Source organism: Musca autumnalis, unplaced genomic scaffold (genome assembly GCF_047663935.1).
Source record: "Musca autumnalis isolate F117 unplaced genomic scaffold, ASM4766393v1 scaffold_4, whole genome shotgun sequence".
Classification (NCBI taxonomy): domain Eukaryota; kingdom Metazoa; phylum Arthropoda; class Insecta; order Diptera; family Muscidae; genus Musca; species Musca autumnalis.
The window spans coordinates 127,639,463-127,645,462 of record NW_027411977.1 but is presented as its reverse complement, the minus strand read 5'-3'; the positions used below and the strand labels follow the sequence as shown (position 1 = coordinate 127,645,462).

Below are 6,000 nucleotides of genomic sequence, written 5' to 3'. Positions count from 1 at the left end.
TTATTGTTATTTTTGTTCCGTAAATCACTAAGAAGTGTCCGCCTATTCCATAATTGTTAAAAATGTTTACTGAATTTTGTCATCTTACACAAATTGTTATAAATTTATAAAATACCAGTAAAAATGTATCATTCGGCTTTGCCGAAAGAGATAAACCTGTGACATCATGAAAGAAGCAAACAAGTACATTTTTTAACAGTACTGTTATAATGAGTGCTGCGAAAACTTAAAATTTATCCGAGAACAGGTCTGACACTGTTCCTAAATGATTAAACTTATGTGGGGGAGGTACCGGAAGAAGTGGACCGATATAGTCCACATTGAATTAGATGTAATTTTGGAAGTAGGATTACAATGTGCAAATAAAGGACCAAATCGAGGACTCCCTATAACCCTTTTCAGTGTCAGTAATAATTTCTACCCATATTAAAACATTGGTAAATGTTGAATATAATCGACAAGTGGACTGTGGGCTTAAGAACCATAGTTGGTGGTGGCAGGGTTTTTACAGTTTTAGGGTAATTAATTATCTCAGTCAGTATGGACTTACCCCCAATAACACATTATGCTGCCGTAATATGAGTCGCGAGGACTAGCTGCTGGAAAATATTCGCAACGATCTTAGACATGTCCCTAAACTGCACGTTTTCGAAAAATATTGAAATTTTGGGTGAGTACCCCAAGGAGTGGACCGATATTGTCCATACAGACACTCCAGTTGGTCACCTATGAAAAGCATTACATCGCTGTAATCTGGAAAAATTAGCAAACTATCCTCGAACAGCCCTTAAACTGAATTTTAGCAAAAATATTGAACTTTTGTGATTGAGGTACCCGAAGATGTTTTGCAATATACACCATCTTGGAACGTGATTTGTACGAAATCAATTCGTAAGTTTTCGTCGTCATCAGTCGTTTGAATTACTTTGAGCGTTTGGGTCATTATCTCAGGATCTATGCACTTGCCCCCGAAAATAATTATAACCTCGTGAATGGGACCACGAACAGAAACTGCTGCAAGAAATTCAAGAAGTGTCCCTAGACGGGGGAGATACCCGAATAGTGGACCGCACTTCCCACCTTCGAACTTAAACTACGTTTGTACAAAATATTACGAAAGCAAAATGTTGGACCAAATCGGTTAATCCGTTCCAAAGTTATCGAGTGCTCTAGCCAGCCAGACAGACAGACGGACGGGACATTGCTAAATTGACTCCAAATTGTCTGAAACGGATTTCGTGCAAACATACTTGGGGTCTAAAACCATTATTTCGATGAGGCACATTTTGAACATGCCTTTTGAGTTTAAACATGCAATTCTGTTGCGGTATGTATTGTTTAGTTATGTTTTCAAAACATTAATAATGTCAACTACGAAAAATATAAAAGGATTGCCTGAAAATTGCCAGTACGAGCAATTTTTCCACATCTATTCCCCTTACGTGTCTCTCCTTCAAACTGACACTTGCCGCAAGTAAACTTGTCTAAGTCCCAATTTTCATTGAGCGAATTTCTTTGCGGCAATTTTTCTCGTTCCATTTTAAAGTTGCCTCTTGCGTCTATATAAAATAAAACAATAAAAATAAAAGGAATAAAATGGGTACTTCATAGATCAAACTCATTTTTAGAAGACTATTTTGTGTGAGAATTCATATACATATCGTTCTTTTACTCAAAGGGTGTCACATCTCAAACAATCAAGCCATATCATTAAGCCAATTTGAATCTCCATTGTCCCTTCGGGATGTTGTAGAACATATCGCTCATTTACTCAAAGAGTGACATATCTCAAAAAACCAGTTTAAAAAAAGCCTTTTAAGTTGGCGACTCAAATTTGACTTCCCAACCTATACACATTATCACACAAACAAGTAAGAAAGTATCAGTAAGCTGCGCTGACGGAGATATACATACCTTAAATCATTGACTAAAAAAATAAATAAATAACACAATAATTATATATGTATGTATATTGATTTGGTATCACGAGTTTGCTTCAAAATTTGTAGGTACCGTAATGTGGGGTTATACCAAACTTCTTCGTAGTGAACTTGAAATATTAAATTACGTTAAACTAACCCCCATTATTATGTCTTCTTTTGTTATTTATTTATAGCGTTCCTTTAAACATGATGACTGAATTTCACGGATGAACTTCTTGGCATTAACTTTCAAAGTAAAAATTATATTTTAATGCCTATAAATTGCAGCCTGTTTCTGTATGTCGAAACGAAAAAGTGTTCGAATGAAACACGTCCAAACTTTCGAAGACATACGTTTACCTTTGCTTTTGCTGCAAACAAAAAACTAATTTGAACAAGTAAGAACGGTGTTAAGTTATACCCTCCACCACGAGTTGTGTTAAAGTGGAATAGAACAATTAGTTTCCGTACCGTTCCGTACCGTTTTATGGGTGCCATATGAAGGCGTGGACCTATAACAACAAATTTCAGGTTGAAAGTTGTGTGCCCTAAATGAAGACTAAATACGAAATTTCAGCCATTTCCGTGGAATATAGAGGCCACAACCTTCAAAATACCGAAAATCGGGAGGTACCGTTCTATGGGGGCTATATGAAGACGTGGACCTACACCAAAAAACTTCAGGTGGAAAGTTCTATATACCCAACTATAACTAAATACCAAATTTCAGCCATTTTGGTGGGTAATGAAGCTAAAACCTCCAAAATACCGTTTTATGGGGGCTATATGAATGCGTAGACTTATATCAACAAATTTCAGGTGGAAAGTTTTGTACACCCAACGATAACTAAACAACAACTTTCAGCCATTTTGGTAGGACAATGAAGCTAAAACCTTAAAAATACCGAAAATCGGGAGGTACCGTTCTATTGGGGCTATATCAAAACGTGGACCGATATATCCCTTTTTCAACACCAACCATCATGCAAGTAATAAAAACTTCTGTACCAAATATTGACTCTCTATCTTTAAAATTGCGAAATGTATCTTGATTTCAACAGACAGACGGACGGACATTGTTAAATCGACATAGATATTTATGCTGATCAATAATATATATATACTTTATTTATATATACTTTATTTCGACGAATATTTCGATGTGTTACAAACGGAATGACAAATTTAATTATACCCTCCATATTGTGGAGGGTATAAAAATAGAGTTTGGTAGTATTCTTTCTTTCAACATACAGAAACAGGCAGTTGGTTTAATTTGCGTTTTCAAATCCATACAATAGTAAATTAACACACTTTCGGTTGATATTAACCCGTGCCAACAAAACGATCTTTGTAATTTGTGGATTTTTTTCGTTAACTCAAAAACCGATCTTTATTTACTTCCTTGGATCCAAGCTCGAATTTTCCGGATTTTCATTAATGTTTGTAAAATTCGTTTTTTAGCCACAACTATGAACTGGTAAAGTTTTTACATCAAAACGTCTTTTTTAACTCCTACCCCTAAATGTTTTCCATTTGATTCAAAAGCCTTATACATGAAATGTTATGGCAATCGGTTAATGTTAACCCGTACCAACATAACGATCTTTAAGTCCTAGGTACTTTGTATAGGATCCAAACTCGAATATTCGTCGGGGGATTTTCATAAAGGATTGAAAAAAATCGTTTTTTAGCCACACAATGACCCCAAGACCATTTTATGTTTCAGTTGGTTGGCCACCGCTTGCTTCCACCTTTGTTTATTGGAATTTCCTAAAAAGAATGAGAAGTGTATTATGTCTAATTTTATTAAATTAAAAATACATTTACCTCATTATTAAATTTTTGCTACAATTGTTTGTCCATTGTCAAAATGTTAACAAACAATTTCGAACACACTTGCAATTTTTGGTATTTTATTTAGAGTTGCTTATTTTTACATGCTTAGAATGCAACACTGTATTTGAGCTGGTTGTGAAATAAGAGCATATTTACATTAGAGCATTTTGTCTGGTTAATTGGGCATTTATACTGTTGAAGGTTAACCCACTGAATTTGATAGATCCATTAATTAATTTTCCTCTTACATATACCATTTTGAAACTGGTTTATATTGACGAAATCGAGTGGATTTCAGCTGACAATTCCTTTCGTATACGTCAAATGAAAACTCATCTGAAATCCATTCGGTTTCATTTGACATTTGAGCAATGGAATACATACATATATGAAAAACTTCTCTACAAGTGGTGTCGTGGGAACATATATGTTCCCACGACACCACTTGTAGAGAAGTTTTTCATGGCTTAAATACTCAGGAAATGTCGCCAGCATTACTGAGGGGGAATTTTGCCACCGTTGAAAATTTGATGTTGCTTGGCCTGGGATTCGAACCGCAAACCTTCTGAGTGCAAGGCGGACGTGCTAACCATTGCACCACGGTGGCCCCAATGGAATTGACAGTTGAAATCGAGTGGATTTTATAAATGTAAACCAAGCATTGGTTTAACCACACTTACATCTTGCTCTTTTTAGTTAAAACGCTTTCGTTTAGATTATAAATCTACTCGATTTCAATTGCACATTCCATACCGTATGCGCCCAATAAATCCGCGTTATAATGCTTGGTTTACATTTACGAAATCCACTCGATTTCAACTGTCAAATCCATAGGTTAAACGTCAAATGAAATCCAGATGAGATTTTATTTGACGTTTGAGCTATGGAATTGACAGTTGAAATCGAGTGGATTTCGTAAATGTAAACTTAGCATAAGTATGTGAAAAAGAGAGATTTCGTAAATTTTAACCTGTAGCTGGTTTATTATTACGAAAGCGAATGGATTTCAACTGTCAATTCCTTTGCGTATATGTCGAAGGTGACATTAGAGTGGTTTCTTAATCGAGGAACTCGATTTAAGGGTTCTTAAATCGAGTTCCTCACTACAGCAACTTCATGATTTTACTCTAGTAAATCGACCTAGGAACCCTGGATTTCACGAAATTGTTCCCAGCAAAAAATTTTGGATGTTGTGCAATTGTAGTTATGATAGTCCAACAGAGTTATGAAAAATGCACTCCGTTCGATACATTTTATAAGCAGTTGCTGTAGAGATCCCTACAGAAAAAATCAGTTGGTTGATCCCTACACATTTCTTCAAAAGATAAACAAGAGTGTATACATTTCGAAGAATTTGTTATAAAATAAAGAAATAACAACTTAAGTTGCGAAAATTTTTGCTGTAATTCACGAGACGGAAATTTTTAATGGAGTTGGAGTCCATGTCGAAAGCTGAACTAGTGATGGGAAGGCAACATAAAAAACCTTTAGGATGATGAACAAAATCAGTTGCGCTTGGATTAATTGGAGATCGGAGAAAGTAAAATCAAATGTGATTGAATTTAATGGAAACTTTTTTTAATTTGTGTTTATATAATAAAGTTCTTTGTGTTCTTGTTTTATACAAATATTAAATGCATTTTATTTACTTTGGGATACTTTGCAATGGCTTGCATTTTAATTGCATCTTTGAACTGATTAAAAATGCAATAAGAAGAGTGCCTTTAAATTCAATCCAAAACACTACATCAAAAGCTGTGATTTGGATCGAAAATGGAGTGCATCCTAGCTGCGCGCTCTCTTGTAATATTCATAAGTGAATTCATAGGAAAAGATGTACTCCAACGGCAAATGTACCGTACACTTGTAGTGATTCAACTGCATCCGGGGATGCGATTTCAACTGTCAACTCCATTTCTGATACGTCAAATGAAATCCAATGGATTTCAGATGAGTTTTTATTTTATTTATTTACTTTGTAATTGAAGCCCAATTATATCTACCTATATGTGTCGGTAACTCGAAAAATTACTGAATTCCACTACTGTTGTGCAATCCTCCAATAAATTTTTTGAGTTACCGACTAAAGTCGTTAAAATTAAAATGCTTGTAATTTCGGTAATTAACGATACTTTTCGGTAAGTTACTGACTTTTTAATGTTACCGATATTTTTCGGTAACTCAAAAAATGAGTTTCAGAATCGCACTACTGGAGCTTGACTCTTGTTCTATGAAAATT

General features: G+C 35.0%; 1 long non-coding RNA gene across 1 annotated transcript; it reads right to left on the bottom strand.

Moving 5' to 3' along the window:
- Nucleotides 1-1,952: 1,952 nt before the first annotated feature.
- Nucleotides 1,953-3,887, bottom strand: LOC141401061 (uncharacterized). Its single transcript, XR_012412261.1, has 2 exons — nucleotides 3,753-3,887; nucleotides 1,953-3,695 (listed from the first exon to the last, which is right to left on the bottom strand). It is a non-coding gene; the product is annotated as an uncharacterized lncRNA (long non-coding RNA).
- Nucleotides 3,888-6,000: the final 2,113 nt, after the last annotated feature.